At 37.0% G+C, this 24795-nt stretch overlaps 1 protein-coding gene and 1 long non-coding RNA gene across 4 annotated transcripts in view; both read right to left on the bottom strand.

Moving 5' to 3' along the window:
• LOC125922024 (ubiquitin-conjugating enzyme E2 E2) overlaps positions 1 to 24795 on the bottom strand; it is a 368037-nt gene that overhangs the window by 283815 nt on the left and 59427 nt on the right. The gene's annotated exons all lie outside the window — the stretch shown is intronic.
• LOC125922026 (uncharacterized) lies at positions 1407 to 23251 on the bottom strand. Its single transcript, XR_007457559.1, has 2 exons — positions 18285 to 23251; positions 1407 to 9313 (listed from the first exon to the last, which is right to left on the bottom strand). It is a non-coding gene; the product is annotated as an uncharacterized LOC125922026 (long non-coding RNA).

The raw sequence follows: 24795 nt of genomic DNA, 5'->3' as shown, positions 1-24795 counted from the left end.
ACTCTACGAGATAGTAAATACATATTTGGGTTTTGTGGTGACAAATACTTCCTATGCATATATTTTAAAACCAACCAGTCTTTCATACTTGGGGCGACTAGATGGCTCAGCTGGTTTTGAGTGTCCAACTTCAGCTCAGGTCACGATCTCATGATTCGTGAGATCAAGCCCCACATCGGGCTTGTTGCCGTCAGTGCAGAGCCTGCTTTGAATGCTCTGTCCCCTGCCCCGCTCTGCACCTCCCCCACCCGTGATCTCTCAAAAATGAATAAACGTTTTTTAAAAAGTTTAAAGAATGTTTTTTATATTCACTTGTTACTGAACTCAAATTTTCCTTTAGAAACGTTTCAAATGAGTCCTCTTTAGTTTATTCTGAATACGCTCATACACACACACACATCACAAGAGAAATTAACAGTCTATCAATCAACTTTACCCAAAAGTGTAACAGCATTTTAAGGAAAAATTTTATTACATAAAGGAAAACCACTTTTACAGAAGGTTTATATTCCTAAAATGGAAATATAAAACAACTTATTACAATTTGATAATGAAAGGCTGTAATTGTAATGTTATTGGCAGGTGTCGTTTCTTTTAGTCTCCTGAGTTTAACTAAATATTAAGAAATACTTGGACATTTTAAAACTAAATAGCAAGCATTTGAAATACCACAGGGGTGCCTGGGTGGCTCAACTGATTAAGCTTCCAACTCTTGATTGTGCCTCGGGTAATGATCTCATGGTCTGTGGGTTTGAGCCCTGCACTGGGCTCTGGGCTGACAGCATGGAGCCTGCCTGGGATTCTCTCTCTCCCTCTCTCTCTCTGCCCCTGCCCCACTTGCGTTCTCTCTCAAAAATAAATAAGTAAACCATAAAAAAAAAACAAAATAAAATACCACAGTATTCAGCTAATGTGTCTATTTAAAAAATAATCAAAAAGATCTTTTAAGTATGGGGTCTAAAAAGGCACCCTCTTTTATCATTTATGGTAACATACTACGATACCTCTTTATTATTATAGTATAATATACATGCAATGCTAGATTAGTTTCAGGTGTACAACCTAGTGATTCAACAATGCTTTACATTACTCAAAGTTTACCACAATAAGTGTAGTTACTATCTGTCATATAATGTTAATACAATTTTATTGACTACACTCCCTATGCTCTTCTTTTCATCTCTATGATTTATTTATTTTGTAACTGAAAGTCTGTACCCCTTAATCTTCTTTATCTATATCACTTATAGTCCTCACCCACCTCCCCACAGGCAACCACCAGTTTGTTTTCTATATTTATAACTCTGTTTGTTTTCTTTTGTTGTTGTTGTTCATTTGTTGTGGTTATTTTTAGATACCACATATAAGTACAATTATATAGTATTTGTCTTTCTCTGTCTGACTCATTTCCCTAAGCATAATGAATACCTCTAGGTCCAACCATGTTGTTGCAACTGACAAAAATTTCATTCATTTTCATAGCTTAGTTTGTGTCTACATGCATGCATTCATATACATACACACTACAACTTCTTTATCCATTCACCTACCAATGAACACTTGGGTGCTTCCATATCTTGGCTATTGTAAACAAAGCTACAGTAAAGAGAGGGGTACATTCTTCTTTTTGAAATAGTGTTTTCATTTTCTTTGGGTTTTCATTTCTTTGGGTAAATTCCATTAGTGGAATTACTGGATCATATGGTATTCATATTTTTACTTTTTGAACAAACTCCACAATGGTTGTACTAATTTACCTTCCCACCAACAGTGTACAAGGGTTCCCTTTTCTCCACATCCTCGCCAACACTTTTACTTGTCTTTTGGATACTAGCCATTCTAACATGTGTAAGGTGAGATCTCTGTGGCTTTGACTTGCATTTCCCTGATGATGAGTGATGTTGAGCATCTTTTCATATGTCTGTTGGCCATCTGTACATCTTCTTTGGGAAATATCTATTCAAGTCTTCTGCCAATTTTTAAATCAGATTATTTGTTTTGTCTGATATTCAGTTGCAGAAATTCTTCACATATTTTGGATATTAATCCCTTATTGGATATACCTTTTGCAAATACCTTCTCCCATTCCCTAGGTTGCTTTTTTTATGTTGATGTATAAAACTTTTTTTCAATAGTTTATTTTCGCTTTTGTTTCCCTTGTCTGAGGATACATATCCATAAATATGTTGCTAAGGCTGATGTCCAAGAGATTACTACCTGTTTTCTTCTAGGAGTTTTATGGTTTCAGTTCTCACATTCAGGTCTTTAATCCATTTTGGGTTTATTTTGGTGTATGGTGTAAGAAAGTGATCCAGTTTCATTCTTTTGCATGTAGCTGTCCAGTTTTCCCAACACCATTTATTGACAAGACTTTCTTTTCCCATTGTCTATTCTTGCCTCCTTTTTGGAGACTGACAATATAAAGGTGGCTTTATTTCTGGCCCTCTACCCTCTTTCATTGATCTGTGTGTCTATTTTTATCTAAGTACCATACTGTTTTGATTACTATAGCTTTGTAGTATATATGTCTTGACATCTGGGATTGTGATACCTCCAGCTTCTTTCTTAAGATTGTTTTGGGTATTCAAGGTCTTCTGTGGTTCCATACAAATTTTAGGACTATTTGTTCTAGTTCTGTGAAATGCTATTGGCATTTTGATAGAGACTGTTGAATCTGTAGATCCCTTTTGGTAGTATGGACATTTTGATATTAATTCTTCCAATCCATAAACATGGTCTACCTTCCCATTCGTCTGTGTCATCTTCAATTTCTTTCACCAACGTCTTGTTTTCAGAATATAGGTCTTTCACCGCCTTGGATGAATTTATTCCTAGGTATTTTATTCTTTTCAGTGCAACTGTAAATGGGACTCTTTCCTTAATTTCTCTTTCTACTATTTCATTATTAGTGTATAGAAATGCAAATGATTTCTATATATGTAAAAGCTTGGTTTGTAAGCATAATTCATTCTGGAAACATGCTTGTAACCCAAAGCACTCGTATATAACAAAACAAATTTCAACCACCACTGGCTCAGCTGTGATCTTGTGACATTTGGTGTCACATACTACTTATACTGTAAGACATGACTCATTTATCAATTTATTAGAAATGTTTGCTTGTCTTGCAGAACAAAGAACAAGTTACTGTTTTTTACTGTATTAATTTTGTATACTGCAACTTTGCTGAACTTATCAGTTCTGACAGTTTCTTGATGGAGTCTTTAGGATATTCTATATATGTACAGTATCATGTCATCTGCAAAGAGTGACAGTTTTACTTCTTCCTCACCAATCTAGATGCCTTTTATGTCTTAATTCTTCGAATCCATGAGCATGGTATATCTTTCCATTTGTGTCACCTTCAACTTCTTTTATCAATGTCTCATAGTTTCCAGAGTAAAGGTCTTTCATCTCCTTGATTAAGTTTTTTCCTAGGTACTTCATTCTTTTTGGTGCAAGTGCAAATGATATTTTTTTAAATACATTTTTTAATTGAAGTATAGTTGACACACATTACATAGTTTCAGGTGTGTTAACACAGTGATTCAACAAGTCTATACATTATGCTATGTTCACAAGAATGGCTACCATCAGTCACCATACAACACTATTATACCATTGACTATATTTCCTAAGCTGTACCTTTTATGCCCATGACTTAGTCATTAAGTGGAAGCCTTTATCTCCCACTCTCCTTCACCTGTTTTGCCCATTCTCCTACCCTTTCCCCTCTGGCAACCATCAGATTGGTCTCTGTATTTATGGGTCTATTTCCGCTTTTTATTTATTCATTTGTTGTGTCCAATGGAATTGTTTTCTTCATTTTTCTTTCTGCTACTTCATTATCAGTGCATAGAAAAGTGACAAATTTTTATATATGAATTTTGTATCCATGGTATGGTATTTTAAAGTGACATTTTTCATAGTTTTTCTTCCTGATTTGCTTTTGTTATTTCCTAATTATACAACTGGAAATTTATATCTACCAATGGCAGTGTATCAAACGGCTTTTTGCTCAGGGAAGTTTTCTTTTGACACTATAAGGTATGCGTGCCAGGAATGTTAGCCAAAGAACCAAGCCTTCCTTGTGTGAGGAAGGTGCTGAGTTAACATCATTGTTAGTTTTTCTTCTTTCCAACCTTACACTTTAAAATATTACAAGCAGAGGCACCTGGGTGGCGCAGGCAGTTAAGCATCTGACTTAAGGTCAGGTCATGATCTCACAGTTCGTGGGTTCAAGCCCCACACTGGGCTCTGTGCTGACAGCTCAGAGACTGGCGCCTGCTTCAGTCTCCCTCTTTCTCTGCCCCTTGCCTGCTCATTCTCCCTCTCTCTCAAAAATCAATAAACATTAAGAAATTTAGGGGAAAAAAAACATTACAAGCATGTTTTTAGAGAAAAAAATATATCCTTATATACTCCTTGTCTTGGTCTTCAGGCTGCTCTAACAAATACCACAGACTGGATAGTTTATTAACAACAGAAATTTATCTTTCACAGTCCTGGAGACCGAGAAGTCCAAGATGTAGGCACCAGGATGGTGGTGTTCTGGTGAATGCTCTCTTCCTAGGTTATTACTAGAACCTCACAGAGCCGCCATGGTGTTCTTCCCAGGTGGAAGGGGTTAGGAAGATCTGTGAGGTCTCTTTTTATAAAAACGTTAATCCCATTCATGAGGGCTCCATCCTCATTACCTAAGTACCTCCTAAAAGCCTTATCGCCTAATACCTTATATCAGGCATTAGGATTTCAACATATAAACGGGGAGGGTAAAGAAACAAACATTCAGACCCATGATTGACCATGTTACCCTTCTACCCCCATGTATTAACTCTTATTATCCCCATTCCAATTATTTTAGAGCAAATATGAGATACATACTGAAATATTTACAGATGAAATTATGTATCTTCAAAAGACAAATAGTCCCCTATTAAACATACCCAAAGTATCATCCACTCTCTTACACATATACAAATGACTAATAATCTCTTAATACAATCAAATATCCAGTCAGTACAAAGATTCTTTACTGAAGCGCTGGGAGAGAATGAAATACTTTATACTATTTTAGCAAAATTTCTTGATTAAACTATCCAAAATTTTATAAGCACAAATAAGGCCAATAACAGATTAGTTACATTGTTAAAATTACATATAATTCATTAAAATTAGTTACTTCTCTTTTATTAAAAAAAAATGGTCTCTTTCTTTGATTAATATAAATTTTATGTAGTTCTTACCCAAATTCTAACTCCCTGAACATAGTTAATTAAGTCTAGAGTAGAAACATTAAGGCTGATAGCTATTTTAGCTTATTTTTTGAGTAGGCTCCACACCCAGTGTGGGGCTTGAATTCATGATCCCAAGATCAAGAGTCAAGTGAGTGGTCTACTGGCTGAGCCAGACAGGCACCCTGATGGCTATTTTTTTTTAAATAGGTAAATCAGATAAATCAAATTTGACCACATGTATTGTTTGGATTGTTTTTTAAAAATTTTCCCTACATGGGACTGAAAAGGAGGAAACTGTTGTTAATTCAGGTTGTACCTGAATTACAATCAACTAGTCACAAAATGAGTTTATCCCTAACACCACTCTAAGTAGGAAAAGCCCTACATTATACAGAACCCTTCTTATCTGTGTTAAGGTTCCAAATTGCAAAGATCCTAAGGCAGTGATTCTCAAACTCAGCTTGCATGAGAATTACCAGGAGGGCCTGTTAAAAGACTGCTGACTCCACTTCCAAAGTTTCTGTTTTAGTTACATTTGTAACAAGTTACCAAGTGACAATGCTGCTGGTCTGGAGACCACACTTTGACACTCACAGACCTAAATTTTTGAAAGCCTGCAAATTTGCATGATTTGGCATATGCTTTTAATCCTCACATAACAGGAAAGAACATGGGTTTTGGAATAAGATGGAGGTGGATTCGAGTCTCAGCTCTTCCCCCTTCCTAGTTACAAATTTTGGGAGTAAGTGACCATTTTCAAAGCCTGCGTTTCCTAAGTTCCAATTTTTCTAGTAAGAAAAAAACTTTTTATTGGTTGCCCTAGGGGTAATTTGGAACATCACCTATCTATCTGCACTGAGGGGTGAGTGTCAAAGGGTGACATTTATTAACTTCTCTTTGCATAACAGTTTTAACGAGAAAAATCAGCCTGTCCTAGCTGTCCCAAAAAGTATGAAGCTATCTCTGGACTCCCTTGGCTTCTAATATTCAATCTGATGAAACATGAACTTTAGCCCTCTCCAAGTTCTGCCTTTTCTGATATACTTATATCACTATTTTACAGCTCCTCCACATTCTTACTTATCTTGGCCTGAATCTTTTCTCTACAAATTAACCTAGCCCATTACCAAGTTAATTCACTGCTGCAATTTTTTTATCATGGCTCCTACAAATGATAATGTAATATGTGTTTAGTATAGTAAGTTGAACCCAGTTAATTTCACATTCCTTACTTGTGAAAGTATACTGACTGTACTTTTTAACTTCACTTTAAATCAATTTTGTTCACATATAAAGATATAATTTTTATCCTGAAAGAAGATAAAACTCTAGATTTCACACCGTAGAATACTAGTCTTGGGTTAATCAAATACAGTGTTACCGTCGAACATTCAAAGCGAATTTTATTTACAATTTAGATAAAGTGAACCCAAATTGCTAGAGTATTATCTCCCAAAAGAGCCTATGAATTTATCAGCTATCAACATGAGATTTATTTATTTATTTATATTTCAGAGAGGGGGGAAGAGACAGAGACAGAGAGAGGGAGGAAGGCAGAGGGAGAGAGAGAATGAATCTTGAGCAGTCTCCATGCGTGCAGCCTGATGCAGCGGTCAATCTCACAGCTCTTGAGATCATGACCTGAGCCCAAATCAAGAATCAGATGCTCAACCAACTGAGCCACCCAAGGGCCTCCAACATGAGAATTATATTTATATGTGCTTGCTTTGTTTATATTAAATATATGGTGGGAGTCAAAGAAAATTGCTCACAACAGTACAGAAGCTGATACGTAATAACATTAGAAGGTAAGCCTGTGTCATTGTGTCATTAGACTAATGGTTTTACATACTTAATTCATTACATTGAACATTCATCTTCTAACATCTACACACGGATGACAGAAGGACCTAGATGAAAGCTCACAAAATGCGATGTAATAAAAAAATTTCTCAGAAGGACCAAAAATGATACTATTTTTTTTTTCATTCACTGCAATGTAGTCATTTGTATAGGACAACAGAAATTAAATACAGCTTAAGGGAAAGGGCTGAGCTTTGGAATAAGATGGAGATGGGTTCAAGCCTCAGCTCTTCTTCCTTGCCAGTCATACAACTTGGAGAACAAGTGGCCAAATCCCAAACCTGAGATTCATTTGCAAAATTTAAATAATTCCCCCAATCTTGTGAATCATCTGGAGAATGAATTAAAATTACATCCAAAGTTATCCGTGGTACAAAGAAATTACTCACTGAATAGCAGCTAATATTTACTTCATGAAAAAACAATGAAGCTACTTTTGAAAATCTGGCCTATATTTCTTCAATAAAAATAATTCAAACTATCTGTACTTCAAAGATTTCTAAGGGATTTAGCAGATATCTAATGTTACCCCTAATGGAATTTTCAGAAACAGAGTTTTCTATTCACAAGATTTTCTGGTTATTCTTATCATTAAAAATATAGAAAATTTAAGAAAATAGATGTTATTTCCTTATACATGTTTATTTTTATCAATGTTAGATCACAATTGTAATAATTGTAAAGACAAGATGGACACAGGAAGATATAGTTATTAGTATATCAAGAAAAAATATTCCTATAAGTAGATGTACCTAAATATGGATATACAGGTATACTTAAACATAAGTAGATATAAGTAAAGTAACTATGAAAACTTAAAAATCATTCTTCTAAACAAAAATATAAACTTTTCATTAAAGTTTTAATTTTAACTTTCACAATACAAATATATACACTTTCTGCATTTTATATACCCCCCCATAAAAACTGTTTCTGAGTTAATGTATAAATAGCACGTGTAGAAGATAAAATATATTTCTCCATTTAGGCTCTACCAACAGTCATCATTATAATCTCTGCCTACCCATAAGTGACTGATTCCTCAAGCTCTGGGTCTGGCAAGCCATTTACGAAAGCCACAGCCAATTAGAATAGAACTCCACACCCCAGGGAAAGGCAACCCTCGAAAGGTTGAAGGGAAGAGAAACTGGGGGTCTCAGTGATAACTGGTGTAATAACTCTGCTTTCTGGTCACCCCAGATTGAATGGTCACTGACCAACTTGACCCACTATGGGAATTCTGAATGTGAAGAGAGAAGGTAACATGAATAAAAAAAAAAAAAAAGCAGATCCAGTAAACACAGAAAAGGACAGTAGGAAGCAAACATAGAAAAGTGGAGTCTCCAATATTCCCTACTGTATTCAACAAATATTCACTGAGCCCAAGCAGTGGGTTACATGTCAAACATGTGTTAGGACAATTATGGCAAGTGCCACTAAAAGAAGGCACCATTTCTGAGTGAATAAGACAAATGGGTAACGAGGGCTGCTCTTAGGTCTATAAGAGGCTTTCCAAGTAAACAACCTGAACACTTTCAACTTCCAAATACAGAAAGGAAAAAAAAGTTCAAAATGTGAATTAAGAAGATCAAAGAGGGGCACACATGGGTAGCTCAGTTGGTTAAGCATCCAACTTCAGCTCAGGTCATGATCTCATGGTTTGTGAGTTCCAGCCTGCGTTGGGCTCTGTGCTGACAGCTCAGGGCCTGGAGCCTGCTTCAGATTCTGTGTCTCCCTCTCTCTCTGCCCCTCCCCAGCTCACGCTTTCTCTCACAAACACACATTTAGAAAAAAAATTTTTTTAAGGATCAAAGAGATTGCACATTCATGCCTAGTCCCGTTCAAAATCCCTCAAAACTCCCCACTTAAAACTGAGACCAATGTGATTCTGACCCATATCAGGTCTTCACTGTAAGGGTAAGGGGGGCTATGGTATATGTACAACATTTATACTTCTCAAAGAATATTAGCACTATCAAAAATCTCCCCATAACAAAATACCTTCAGGGTGCAATTCTGAATACCAGAAAGAGCTGCAAATGACAGGGTTAATCAAAACCCATCCCACAACTGTTAAGGGACTTAAACACAGGGAGTGCATTGGCAAAATTTTAAAATAGGTTATGACAGGTTATTTATCTTTGGTACCCATAGCCCACCTTTGCTACAAGCTCCATCCTATCCCACTGTGTTCTCTTCTCCATCAAAGCCTCCTAAGAAAAGAGATTGGTATCAGTGATTTGAATCTTAATGTGGCAATAAGTCAAACATGTATCTTTCCCACACTTATTTGCATTTATGGCCTTCTAATAGGTGAGTGAAAGGCACTGCTGACTATAACTGATTTTAAGCATCAGTGAATGAGTGTTAACAGAGGTATCCAAGAGAGAAGGGTAAGTGTTTCCTTAAATTACCCCTCAACTACTGAACGGAATCTGTCACTTTATTACCTGAAAATTAAAGACAGTATAATTTTTTTAAATGATAGTCGTTTTAAAAGCATGTTTATAACAGAAAACAAGTTAAACAGTGTGCTCCTACCCTTTAAAAACTTACACAATGACTCAAAGTATATGTAAAGTCCAATAATACTAAAAATTGACAATTTAGTATAGTGAATGATTTATGATAAAAAAAAACACAAAATGAGTATATGAATATGTTTTTAAATAAACTATCAGCAAGTCGTAGATCATATCTAATACTGCTGTGCTTGGTTCTATACAGCCAGAGTCTTGGCAATTTAGGTTTTAAGAGTACATTTAAACAAAATTCACTGCTGAATTCTGCCACAAATCAATTCTTTTTATTCTAAATTAGCTTCCAATTTCATAAATTAATACTGATCATGTGATTACTTAGTTCAACAACTGCTCAATATCTTTTGGAAGCTACATCTAGGAAACATACATTTAATTCAATTCAACAAATGTTTCTGTGTACTTACAACATGTCTTAGACATATTTTACATTAAAATAAAGCTACAATGACAGCTAAATAGCCATGTTTATTATAAGCTTCCATTTACTTGCACTTAAAACTCCTCAAAATAACTTCTCTTTGATCTGGAATATTTTTACTCTCATTCTCATCCATAAGATTACAGTTAAGGTTGAGTAAGTTCTCTAGTATCACATATTCAGGGACTTACCAAATGTTTAAAAGTTGTATGATCTTACAATAAGGACCTGTTAGGGGCCACTGGACCTTAAAAATGAAAGAAATTGCTTTTTTCCCTAAACTAAAAATATATTTAATTTTGGGGATTCAAACTAGTCATGACGCTGTACTAATTAAGTTTCTAATTGCTTAGAAATCTTAAGCAACATGAGAAATTGAATACATATTATTTCTCATACATGTATATAAATGATTATGTGTTAACATACAAGGCATCTAAGTACACTTTAATGCATGTTTTTTTTGGAAAACTGCTCTCTGAAATACAGCTAGTCTTTCCCAGGAGAAACTGTTCCATACAATTTGCAAACTTTTCCACTCAGTTATTTTGTTACTTTAATTCTGAATAACATCTGACTAAAATCTGAATAGTCACTGCAAGTTTTATTAGCTCAACAGCTTTAGAAAACATACTAAAAAGCTGGGTGTCACACCACGTGAAGCAGAAAATTCGGTGCAAATACTTTATGCAACACAATTTAGAAATGGACTGTTTTTGTTATGCCCACTTCTCATAATATTTTGAAAATCAGTCCTCAATGTATAATTAATGGCTGTTATCCTTAACAGAGAATCTCCAGCACATCAAAATAGCGCTTTGAATGAGGTCAAAATCTTTGCTGTTTTGGTCCTAACCACAGAGCCCTGAGTGACCCACACATGGTAGGCATTCACTTAACATTTGGTGAATGTATCTAATTCAACTCTATGGCCCTGGTTAAAGTTAATAGCAGAATCAGAATCACAACTCCTTACTTTAGGACTCTTTCTTATGTATCATTTATTAACTTTTCATGATTATATTTTTAAAAAGCATTGAGGAAAAGGATTACTTCTGCATTTTTTAAAAATGTTTATTTATTTTAGAGAGACAGAGTGCAAGCAAGGGAGGGGCAGAGAGAGAGGTAGACACAGAATCTGAAGTAGGCTCCAAGCTCCGAGCTGTCAGCACAGAGCCCAATGCGAGTTCAAACTCACAAACCAGGAGATCATGACCTGAGCCAAAGATGGATGCTCAACCGACCGAGCTACCCAGGAACCAGCAAAGACCAAGTTTTTAAAGAAATATGTTGATTCTAGGAAAAGTAAGCAGAGGTTTTGGTTCTAGTTCTTAGATGGGTTGGATAATCTATGACGTTTACACAATGAACACACTACATAGATAAAAATGTTGACCTCTGAAGCCTGCAGGAAATCATAACTCCCTGAAACCTACACCATCAATTATCAAATGCAAATCTTATTATCAGCATGTGTATATTCTGGCAGTAGCCAATCTTTGAAAATATACGTCAGCATGGATTTGAGAAGGATACTGTGTGAACACAACAGTTTTACATGTCAATGGGAAATAATGAACACTCCTGATACTTTTTTTAGTTTTTTATTTAACACAGCTTATTAAAAAACTAATTTTATTCCTCCTCTGTATTAACTATTCTTCTAGTGTACAGCTGCCAACCACAGTTAAATCTGATTAGGCCCCGTGCTGAGTTAATCAATCTGATAATGTCAGACATTATTAAGAAAGCATACATGATATGGTCACAATGTCTACTATCAAAAGCATGTAGACCAAAGCCTTTGTTTTCCCAGAAACTGCCTGCTTAAATTAGCTCAGTTTTATTTTGTTTTGTTTTAAAGAATAAAAGGAAAAAAAAATTTTATCTCTTCCTAAGGCAGGTACAGAAGATTATTGTTAAAATATTAATACTATGATGAACTATTTCTTTCACTTTTATAAATCTTGTTCACGTAATGAAATAATCCCAAAATCACATACATGATTAGAAATAAAAACAAACGGGCACCTGGATGGCTCAGTCAGTTAAGTGTCCAACTCTTGATTTTGGCTCAGGTCATGATCTCACAGTTCGTGGGATCAAGCTCCGCATTGGTACTGACAGGGCAGAGCCTGCTTGGGATTCTCTCTCCTCTTTCTCTGCCCCTCCTCCCTTCAAAATAAATAAACGTTTAAAAAAAAAAAAAAAAGAAAGAAAACCAAAGTATAAATACCTACAATGTAAAATCACATCCCAAAACAGTATCTTGAGGGAACTTTTCTATTTCACTTTAGTTTATAATGATTAAAGACCTCAAAACACAACCCACTCTACTTGTAATTTTTAGAGCTTTGCTGCACTCAAGCTTACTTCTGAGTAATCAAAGTAAAAAGCAGCATGATCATTTGAACACATAAGTCTGTGTCATGATTCCACTACAAGACAAGATCCACACAATACATTTTAGAATACAGAAAGCTTTACAAAATATATTAATATTTTTACAAACTTTCCATCTCTTTTTCCCTTCTGAGATCATGAAAAGATTCAAAGAGGGTAAACGGAAAGGATTTCTATGGTAAGGGCTATTAACCTTTCCTTAGTTTATATATTAAAATTTTTCAGTTAAAATTTTTTAACTTGATCAAAAGCAGGAAAATTTTTTTTAAAAGCTCTGTTTCTTGAAACTAAAATTTAAGAGGAAAAATTAGAACAAATAGAAGTGTACCTTTTATGGAACTACAATTGTAAGAAATGGGTTGTAATTTACTGTCTGAATCTTAGAAGAAAAAATAGGAGGTTGGTAACTTACTGGAAGAGCTGTCTAGAGAAGGTAAGTGAAAACCATAAGAGGCTCTCTAACAACCAACCTATGCACATGCCAGACAGCCGTCTTAGTTTCACTGGCATCACGAGGCAGATAAAAAGAGACAGAAATCATACAATAAAATAAAAATAACCTTATATCTACGTTTCTCCCCCAAACCGTGTCTTGTCAATCTACAGAGTCCTCAGAATCTTTTAGTAAGACCCTTAAATGACATCCTTTCTGATGTGATCATTGAACACCAGATGGGATGGCGGCAAGCATCATGACAGAAAGCAGCTCCCCAAATTCAGACTGTTCACACATCAGATCTGCTGGGCAACATATCCTTCTCAAATACAAACTTAGTCTTCTGGACACCGTGACGGAAGAGATCGAGAGTTTCTTCTAAACCTTGAATCATCCCCTCCTTCTCCCCCAAGCCACAGCTCCAACCCCTGCATCAACCCCCATGATTACAGATTTCAGTTGGCTTCTTTTTAAGAAATGTAAGCACCTCTACCTATCAAACTGACATTAAAAGGGCTGATGAAAATTACAGAGCAAATAGGAAACTGTATACCTTACAAACCCATTGTCCATATGGCAGCCAAAGTGTTCTTTTTAAAAAGTAAATCCACTAGGGCCTCTACCTGGAATACTTCAAACGTTTCCCAGTATTTTGAGGACAGAGTACAGAATCCTTAATATGACCAAAAAAGACCCTGTGTGATCTAGCCCCAGTCTCACCCTGAGCTATTCTAGGACACCTCATAGTTCCAGTCACATTTCATCTAATTGCAGTTCCTTGAACATGCCCCCATTTTACCACCTCAAGGCCTTCACACATGCTGCCTCCTCAACCTAAAACACTTCCTTCCCCCATATGTCCTACTCAACTTAGGCTGTAAAGGTGTTTTTTCAATGATAATTGTTTTCTTGTCACACACCGCGCCCCATACCCTGTGTGATACACTTTCAAAGTAGCCTAAATTCCTCTTTCAGTCTTTCTCACAATTACAAATAAACTGAGAATAGTCGCTGTCCTTTTCCTTTAGAATGTGGGCATCAACAATGGTTGCTTTGCTCATTCCTATAATCCCCTTGCCTATCACAGTGCTTTGCACATAGTAGGTACTCAAGGTACTTAAGGACACTTAACCTCCCTCACATGGTTATTTTGAGGATCGAATGAAAAAATCCATATAAAGCCCAGGTTCTACCTAGCACTCAATACAAGTTAGCTGTTATTATTAATATTTTATATAAGAGTGTATAAATAAAAGCAATTAGGCAATATTTATTAAACCTATTCAAAACTAGACACTGACACAGCTCCACTCCATTTATTTATTAACTGCACAATATTTACTGTAAAAAAAAAGTGAGAGAGAGCTATGTAGAAAACTTATAAACAAGAATATTCACTGCATCATTAAACAGTAAACAATTTTAGTGATAAAGGATAAATGATGGGACACGTAAGTAAAGGAATATGTGGACAGTAAAAATCATTTTATGAATCTAGGCATTTTTTCAATGATATGAGTTTTTATAACTTAAAAGGCTATCACAAAATACTAGTATTTTTGCATTCACAGACCATCATTTGTTTTGAACACAATTCAGAAAGATCAGAAATCAGCACTACATATAGGGAGAGATAATACAGCAGCATGGCAGTTCATTGCTACTGTACTTTTTTAAAAAAATTTAACTCAACAGTCCTGTACTACATTTGACATCCCTTCTTTTACCAACAGCACTTTTTTTCCACTGCAGCAAAGGGTTTCTGCACAAGAGTGATTCAATCACTAAGAAGAGTCAAGTTTGTTAACACCTGAATAGTTTTTTAATAACATATACTAGGTCAACTTCAAATGAAAATAATCCTGGAAAGTGGGAGAGTAATTTCTAGTTCAACAATTTTAGAAGTTCAGGGCCTATTTCATGATGCTTTAAAGTGATTACACTGCTGTTTATACTATAAACTACTTGTAGAAGTAGAAACTGTCTATGACAGTTAATTTTGTGTGTCAGCTTGACTAGGCTGGGGGTGGGTGTTAACTGACATTTGGTCAAACAGTATTCTGGGTGTGTCTCAGGGTGTTTTTGAAATTAACATTTGCATCAAAGGCTGAGTAAGGCACACTGCCCTCCCTCATGTGGATGGCCCTCAACCAATCAGTTCCAGGTCTGACTAGAACAAAAAGTCTAACCTTCCCTGAAATAAGAAGGAAGCCCTCCAGTCTGACTGCTTGAGCCAGGACATCCGTCTTTTCCTGCCAACTTTGAGTTCCAGTCAACTCAAACTGAAACATCAGCTCTTCTTGAGTCTTAAGCTTGCGAGCTTTTGGACTGAATCATATGCCATCAGCACTCACAATTCTTAGGCCTCTGGACTCTGACTGGAACTACACCATCAGTTCTCCTAGATCTCCAGCTTGTGCGGTGCACATCTTAGGACTTCCTTATAATAAATCTCTTTCTCTCTATATGGATCCTGTTGGCTCTGCTTCTCTGGGGAACCCTAACAGACCATTCCATATGCCCATTTCAAAACTCTCCTCCCTCACACACGTCCCTCAAGAATCGTTTGAAGATCCATCAGAATACAAGTTCCAGAAACTCCATGTTTCTATTCATTATTGTTACTATCTCCACTTCTGCATGTCTACTACACAGTAAGCATAACGAACAGAGGAATGAAGAAAATGAATCTGTTCCCTCCAAATTGCTCACAGGTTACACAAGATGCAAGCAGATACAATTAGTGACAGCCTCTTTACAAATGGGGTATAAATTCAGTTGTCAGGATGATCTCAAAAATGTTAGACTATTATCATTCTTAATGCAGGATTTGTGATTAAAAACCAAATCTGCTTGAGAAAAACGATTGCATACGTACGAGAAACTATTAAATGCGTTCCTGAAACTCTTATTAAGTATCATAACTAGTAACAAGTATCCACACAAATGACCTTTCTGACAGAGCCAGAAAAATCAGAAGCCAGTAATGATGGGTTCAAACCATTTCTTCCTTATTTCTTTTGCCAAGACATAGAGAGAGAAAGCTCAAAAGACAAAAATACAAGGGTTGACCCTTTTATCAGGACCTAATCTCTCTATCTATATGTACTCCACAGTTCCTGAAGACCAGCTTAACTAAATCACACAAAATCTTGTCCAGGAGGAAAACAGCAGCAACCCCTGCAGAGAAGCGGGCTAAGCCCCTAGTGTGTTTGCAAACCAGACTGAGTGGTTCCCATGACTCCCACGCCTTGGTTTCAGGCTCATCCCATAGGTGCAGAGGAACACAAGCCCATGGGGCTCTTGTTGAAAGGAGTGCTGAGAGAGCAAGAGACAAGCTCTGCCAAGTACTATCTATACAAATCTGCCATTCTGGCATGGCACATGCCCTGAACCCAAAGGCAATCTTACCATGGTAGACTGATGGGCCATCAGGAGAAGAAGATTCCTGACCCTCACACCGTGGATGACTTGGTGGTAGGGGGAGCCCACTAGACACAAGAAACAAAATTGTCCATTGAAGGAAAAGTGGCAAAAAGGAAAGGAATCTTGACCACAAAAGAGTTAACAGCCTCAAAAGTAGGGACCTTTCTAGCCCATGGCTGCTGGCACAGTAGCCAGACAGTAAATCCATTAGCCACTCAGAGCCTGCACTTGGACAAGGCATTTCTGGAGTCCCAGGTGAAACAGAGGAGCTCCAAACCAAGACTTTCAAGAAATCCCTAGTTTCTGGTGTTATTGTGGCTCCTATTTCTTGATTTTGGGCTGTGAGGGCCGGGAAAACATGTTGATTACTTACAAATAGAATGAAACAATTTCTCCCCTTTTCTACCAGGCCTTTACCACATTAAGTAAGTGGCAGAGCATTTTCCTTCCTCTATGATTTTTCTCTACTACTTTCATTGCCATGGGCTTTCTGCTCTCTGCCCACAAAGAGCTCCAGCACCTTGCACAATCTATTCAGTTGTTGCTGCTCCTGGTGTACTATCGGCTAAAAGCTGTTCTTTGATGCCCAGAGTAGATGACATTTTCTTAACCAGCCCTTTACATGATAGAAAAGCACTTTCCTTTTTCTCCTCTTCCCTTCACTCAGCCCTGAAATCCACTCCCCTTGGATGCTGAGAACTGATCTGGTCAGGCTGTGTGCCTTCCCAGCCAGTAAATACAGTTCAGTCACTGAGTGTCCTCTACTTTTCTTTATTTCAATGTGTCTCCAACAACAAACACAGTCCCTAAGGCCTTTAGTCTTTAGCTTTTAACTCCACATGCCAACTCTAAATGGGTTTCAAATATCCGCCTACAACAAACTTCCTGTACGAGAGGTGCAAATCCAGCTTCCTTACTACCCAGTTCCCTGTTGCTTCCACCACACGTATTCCTGGGTAAGCAAGCTCCTGAGGTAGAAGGAGTCACTAGGTACAAAAGCAAAATCATACACTGGAAGAAGTGTCAAAATGAATTTACATTTTTATTTTTGCTCGGATTCTTGGCTTCTCTGTCACTGTCTAGTTTAACCCATCTTCCACCCCCAGTTCCCCTTATTTACAGCTCCCAAGACAGCTCTCATTTTCAGGGTTTAGCGGAGAACTGCTGCTGGTCTCAGTCACCTCTTCAGTGGGTCATGCACTCTTGATTCATATTCTGATTTCATCCACCTTTTCTAGACTAAACCCCATTATCCCCATGTCTATACTTCTCTGAATGACTTGGGGAAGGTAGCAAGTAGGTACTCTATTTTTCAGTAGAGCTGATTTATTTGCCACCCTCAATGGTCTGAATTCCATCCCCTCCAGGCCCAAACATGTGTACCTTGCAATATCAATCATCACTGTTTTTTATCTTAAGTATTTCCCTCTAAATTGGTTCCTTGTCCTTAGCCTACAGTCTCAAGTCTCTTTAAGTCCTTCAACAAAACTTCTCCTTCAATGCTGGGGTCCTGAGCTTCAGGTTCTCTCCTTCCCATTACAACCTTCGACTACAAGAGAAGTCAACACACAAAGTTGCCACTTCCTCATCTTGTACTCAATCCTGAATCCAAGACAATGGGATTTCTATTCCACAACACTCAGCACTGACACTGTACTTACTAAGATACATAAGACCTGTTTCTGAAATTTAATTTTTCAGTCCTCATCTAATCAGGCATCTCTGCTGCATTTCACAGGACTGAAAAATATCTTCTTACTAAAGTTTACCTTCTTGGCTTCTAGAACAGTCCTGCAGCCTGGGATACTCATTCAATTGTGAACTCAATAACATGAATCATCACTATGTTCTTTGTCTATGCTTCTCAATTTTCAGAACAGAGATGTTAACTCTACTCTGTGTTCATTTGATTTCTGAAGTATATACAAAACTCAGGATTGACTGGCAAACATACAAACCATCGTTCTATCCTTCTCAGTATTCTGGATTTCATACATGGATCATACCAAACCACGCATGCTTGGTCCATACTATCATAGTATCTCGCAGAACTCTGACCAAATCATGCTTTGACATTATTGCCTCAAGTTTCATTGTGAGATCAGAAAGCAGCAGTCCTATTGAACCTGTAACCAGATATATTATAAGAAATATTACTAAAGAAATTATTCCCAACACTTTCCAAAGAGACTCTTTTTTGAGGTTCCCACAGAGGGACTCTATTTGAGAATTAAGTCCTAAGAAAAGGATTTTATGTGGTATTCTCACATACCCATTTTGCTCTCTTCCAATTTTTTTTTCCTACAGTGAATTCAGAGTCAAATTCATGATCCAGTCATAAAAGCCATGGGACCTAAAGACATGAAATTCCATTGTTTTTCTTTTTTCTTCCCAGTTTGGACATTTAATTCTGGTTTGCAACCCCCCCCTCCCCCCCCCCCCCATAGAAATTAGGAGCAAAAATTAGATTTCCTAAATCTGCATTCTAGCTTCATCTCTTAGAAGGTTAAATTTTGGCAAGTTACTTAACTCCTCTAAGCATCATTTTCTCAACTGCAAAACACAGATAATACTCACCTCATAGGATTTGTGTAGGAATTAGACAAGATCATATGTCTAGCTCAAAGTAAGCATGCACCTAATAAATGCTTATTAGTAGTAGCAACAGTAGTAGTCACCAAAAATCCTCTGTGAAATGAGATACAGTACAAATAAACTGTTGTCTGGGCAGTCCAATCTAGAATCTTAAAAATGGAAAGGGTGCTTTGGGTGGCTCAGTTGGTTAAGCGTCCACCTTTGGCTCGCAGTTTGAGAGATCAAGCCCAGCATTGGGCTCTCTGCTCTTAGCACAGAGCCCGCTTTGAATCCTCTTTTTCCCTCTCTCTGCCCCTCCCCTGCTCGCATTCTCCCTCTCTCAAAAATAAATAAAAATTAAAAAAAATTTTTTTAAACAAAACACAGGGAGGCTTAGGGCGATATACCTATTCTAAGGCAGCAGTGACCTATACTACTTCACCAAAATTTTACACTAATAAAAAAGGGTTAAGAACACTATGACTTTTGTATTTATTTACATAAAATCTTACGCCAAATCCAAGAAATAAACTATCTACGAACCAAGCTCTATAATATTAATATAAAGTCAAATCTTCTAATGTTTCTTTTAAGTCTCTACCAAAATTACTATAAAAATCAAAATGACTGAAATATTCTTTTAATAAAGCAAGTATGGGGCACCTGGGTGGCTGAGTAGGTTAAACATCCAACTTCGGCTAAGGTCATGACCTCACGGTTCATGACTTGGAGCCCTACATCGGCCTACCTGCTGACAGCTCAGAGTGTGGAGCCTGCTTCAGATTCTGTGTCTCCTCTCCCTCTGTCCTCCTCTCTCCCCTGCTAGTACTCTCTCTGTCTCTCTCTCTCTCTCTCAAAAATAGACATTAAAAATTTTTAAATAAAAAGAAATTCTATTCAACAAGTTAATGCAATTAATTACTTAAGAAGTTCAACCCAACCGCCCAAAAGATCTGTATGCAAGTGGTTCAACATAGTATCTTTCTATTTGGCTCTCATATATAAATATCAGACTTTAAAACTAATACCTGACAAAAAGATATAAATAAAAGACAGAAATCCATGGTTGTTTGCTCTCCTAACTCAATTAGATGTCAAAATCCCCCAGCTGTCCCAATGGCTCAAGTAGTTTATTAATTATAGAGTTAACAGACTTCTGTATCCCAATCTCATGTTTTTCCCCAAGTAAGAACATCTCTCCACCTACCTCTCACCTAAAAGTTAAAAATGTCCCTTCTCTCAACCTGGACAAGTCTAGGAGGTACATCTCAATTTTGTAACACCAATGTCACACTAGCTTTTCCTCATCAGAAAATTATTTTCCTTTGTATATTTAGAAAGCAAGCTAGCACAATTCCAAAAGAGTTCTATGCTTTCTGAAGCTAATGACTTTGTATACCAAAATTTAAAACTGCAGTAAGATTTAAACATTATGTTATCTTGGTGGTTTGCCTTAACTTCTCCACAGGTAAAAGGCTTTTATAATACCAATGCATTCCAGTCTTGCCTCTGTAACACAGAATATCGTACTTTAAAAAGGACTTTCAAACATATTTCTAAGGTTTTAAAGGATTCTACCATACCCTTACATTGCTTACTATAATACCAAATATTCTATTGAATTACAGGGATTTTTTATATAGAAGATTATCTTCTTACTTTTTAAAAAATGTTTTTATACATAATTGGATTAAAGAACTATCATTTTCACATCCTAAATTTTAAGTTTGCTGATTTATTTTTTTTTTAAACTAAAACTATACTGAAATATTCTTGGCACTGAAAATAATTCAGGTACAATTTGGTATAGGCTTATAATTTACAATTGTCTTCCAATTCTAAAAAAAAAAAAAGTACAGAATATTGTAAACATATTTAATGAAGGGTGTTTTTATTTTTGTTAATGTTTATTTATTCTGAGAGAGAAAGAGCAAGCATGCACAAGAGCGCAGGCAAACAGGGGACGAGAAGAGGGTGAGACAGCGAGAGAATAAGAGACAGCATCCCAAGCAGGCTCCATATTGTCAGCACAAAGCTTGGCACATGGCTCAAACTCATGACCTTGAGATCATGACCTGAGCTGAAATCAAGAGTTGGACACTCAACCAACTGAGCCACCCAGATGCCCCATAATGGCATTTTTAAATTGTATAATAGATCTATCATGCTTAACATATGTACAATGACTCCAAAAAAAAACCCAAAAACTAATATATTAGAAATCTCCTTTCTAAGTCAGATGCTTTCAAAGACACATAGATCAGTAATAATAATGTTTAACCTTGCAATGCACATCTAGGACTCCACCGTGACAAGTTAAAAAGGGAAATTTAACACTGAGATACAATTTTAAATGACACAAAAGAATAAAATTTTAATTTTTTTAAAAAGATATTTATTTTTATGAGAGAGTAAATTGTTTTTGATAAAGAAATTAAAATCCTCCTTCAACCTCAGATCCTTGTTTCTACAAAGAGAAGTCTACACACAGAGTACTTCTGTGAGAAAAGAGAATTCCAGGCAAGCATTATATTTAATGAACTTAAGGTGAATTTTGCAGCCTACTGATCTAATTTCATGTATTTTCTGTCCATAACTCTTGGTAAGGAAAATCAGTGAGTTTCTTTTGTTTCTAAAATGGGAAGTTCTCTAGACCTCTTTCACCCTGAAATATTCCACAGGAATCTTTTATTTAAGGAAACAGAGCAACATAAATCTCTTCAAATACATTAAATCATACAAACAATTTCCACGGAGCAGATATGATGTAAAGTAATTTTTCTACATGTTAACATTTATACATGCAATATAGGCTCTGGTCACTAACTTTAATTCTAAGAAAAACTGCTATATTTGAGTGATTTTTTTTAAAAAATACTATTTTTTCATAAGAAGAAATAATAAAATGCATTTTCAGCAAATATTTAAAGAAAAAAAAACCCAGTATCTTATAGAACAATGCTCTCAAAAATAATTTAAACATAACTTTATACACACACACACACACACACACACACACACACACACACCCCAAGGGTCACCAGGAAGTAGTCAGTGATGTAGGGATGCCCTAGATATGGAGAGGCTGCCTGGTCTATTTTAGGAGAGAGAGGATGGCTCTTCAGCAGGTCTTATGTAGTTACTCAAGATATGTCACAGAGATGGGGCTCCGGGCTGGCTCAGTCGGTTAAGCGCCCGACTCTTGGTTTAGGCTCAGGTCACGATTACACAATTTGGGGAGTTTGCGCCGCGTGTCAGGCTCTGTGCTGGCGGTGCAAAACCTGCCTGGGATTCTCACCTTCCTTCTCTCTGCCCCTCCCCCACTTGCACTGTCTCTCTCTCTCTCAAATAAAATAAAACTTAAAAAAAGAAAAAAGGTATCTCACAGAAGTACTGGTTGGTAAATTCCTGTCCCTGTTCCATACATTTTCCATGACCTAAAGCCACTTTTTGTGACTTCTTTTCCACTGCAATTAAAAAAAAAACAACTTTAGGGATGCCTGGGTGGCTCAGTCAGTTAAGCATCTGATTTTGGCTCAGACCATGATTTCCCAGTTTGTGAATTTGAGCCCTGTGTCAGGCTCTGTGCTGACAGCTCACAGCCTGGAGCCCGTTTTGGATTCTGTGTCTCCCTTTCTCTCTGCTCCTCCCCTGCTCACACTCTGTCTTGTCTCTCTCTCTCCCTCAAAAATAAACAAACATTCAAAAAAATTTGTTTTAAGATTTAAAAAAAAAAAACAGATCTGAGTATCAAATCATTATGTTGTACATGTAAAACTACTAAAACACTGTATATATCAACCATACCTGCAATAGAACTTAATTTATGAATTTTAAAAAGAGAGGAGAGTTTTAAAGCAAATGAGGGATAAGAGGAGCCTGGAGCCTGAGCCCTGCATGGGGGCAGCAGTGACACGGGCAGCCTCAGGTCATCTGTGGAGCCCAAGACACTTTGCAGAGAAGACAGGGGAGAGGGGTGACACCCTCACTGGGAAGAGATGACACTGCACTGATTCATGGAGTGTGTGACGAAGGCTTTCCTCCACCTATCCTATGCCGTCCACAAAACAAACAAAACAAACCATTTCAGATGACACGATCATCTTGTGAAAAATCTGAAAGAATCCACAAGAACATTCCTGAAACTAATAAGCAATTACAGCAACACTGTGTCATACAAGGTTGATACACAAAAGTTAACTGCCTTTCTAGATACTAGTAACAAACAAGTGAAATGTGAAATGAAAAACACAGTATCATTTACATTAGGACCTCCCAAAAAAGAAAGTTATTAATCTAAAAAAATATGTACAAGCTCTATATGAAGAAAACAAACAAACAAAAATCTTTAATGAAAGGAATCAAAGAATTTAAGATATATCCCATAGCCATAGATAGGAACCCTCAATATTGTCAAGATGTCAATTCTTATATAAAGAGAAGCAAAAAACACTTAAGAGCCAACATGATATTGAAGGATAGGAAAAAAGCTGAAAGACTATCCAACTTCAAGACTTACTACAGACAGTGCCTGGGTGGCTCAGTCAGTTAAGCATCCAACTTCGGCTTAGTTCATGATCTCATGGTACATGAGATTGAGCCCTGTGTTGGGCTCTACACTGAGCATGAAGTGCTTGGCAATCTCTCTGTCTGTCTGTCTGTCTGTCTCTCTCTCTCTCTCTCTCTCCCTCCCTCCCTCCCTCCTGCTGCCCCGCCTGCCCTGCCTCCACATCCACTCTCTCTCTCAAAAAAAATAAACAAACTTTAAAAATTAAAAAAAAAGGAAGTAACCAGGATGCCCTTTGGTAGGTGAATGGATAAATAAATTGTGGCATACCCAATGAAATATTACTCAGTGCTAAAGAGAAACAGCAATCAAGCCATGAAAAGACATGGAGGAACTTTAAGCACATATTATGGAGTGAAAGAAGCCAGCCTGAAAACCTGTGTACTGTTCGATTCCAACCATATGACATTCTGGAAAAGGCAAAACTATGGAGACAGTAAAAAGATAAGGTGTTGGAGGAAGGGAGAACTGAACAGGCAGAACACAGAAGATTTTTTAGGGCAGTGAAACTACTCCATATGATATTATAATGGTGGATACATGTCATTAGAAATTTTTCCAAACACATAGAAGGTACATCACTAAGAGTGAACTCTCATATCGACTCTGAGTGATAATAACATGTCAATGTTAAGTTCATCAACTGTAACAAATGTACCACTCTGGTGGGGGATGTTGATAATGGGGGAGCCTATGCATATGTGGGAGTAGGAGGTATATGGGAAATCCATACCTTCTGCCCAGTTTTTCTGGGAACCTAACTCTGCTTTAAAAAATAAGGTGCAAGGGCACCTGGGGGCTCAGTCAGTTAAGCATCCGACTCTTGATTTCAGCTCAGATCATGATCTCATGGTTCTTGGGTTCAAGCCCCACTTTGGGGTCTGTGCTGATAGTGCATGGAACCTACCTGGTATTCTGTCTCCCTCTCTCTCTTGCCCTCCCCTGCTTGCTCTCTATATCTCTCTCAAAATAAATAAAAACAAACTTTTAAAAAATAAAAAATAAGGTGCATTTTTTAAAAAATGTGATATGCACAAAAAAATTTAAAAATAGGTTTTACTTATACAAAAATGGTCACCTTAGGGGCAGGGCACCTGGGTGGCTCAGTCGATTGGGCATCCAATTGATTTTGGCTTAGGTCGTGATCTCAAGGTCATGAGACTGAGCCCTGCATCAGGCTCTGCACTGACAGTGTGAAGCCTGCTTGGGGTATTCTCATTCTCTCTCAAAATAAGTAAACATTTTTAAAAAAATAGTCACCTTAAGGGGCACCACGGTGGCTCAATGGGTCAAGCGTCTGACTTCAGCTCAGGTCATGATCTTGCAAT

The sequence above is a fragment of the Panthera uncia genome, chromosome C2, assembly GCF_023721935.1.
Source record: "Panthera uncia isolate 11264 chromosome C2, Puncia_PCG_1.0, whole genome shotgun sequence".
NCBI lineage: Eukaryota > Metazoa > Chordata > Mammalia > Carnivora > Felidae > Panthera > Panthera uncia.
This window is presented reverse-complemented; position numbering and strand designations above follow the sequence as displayed.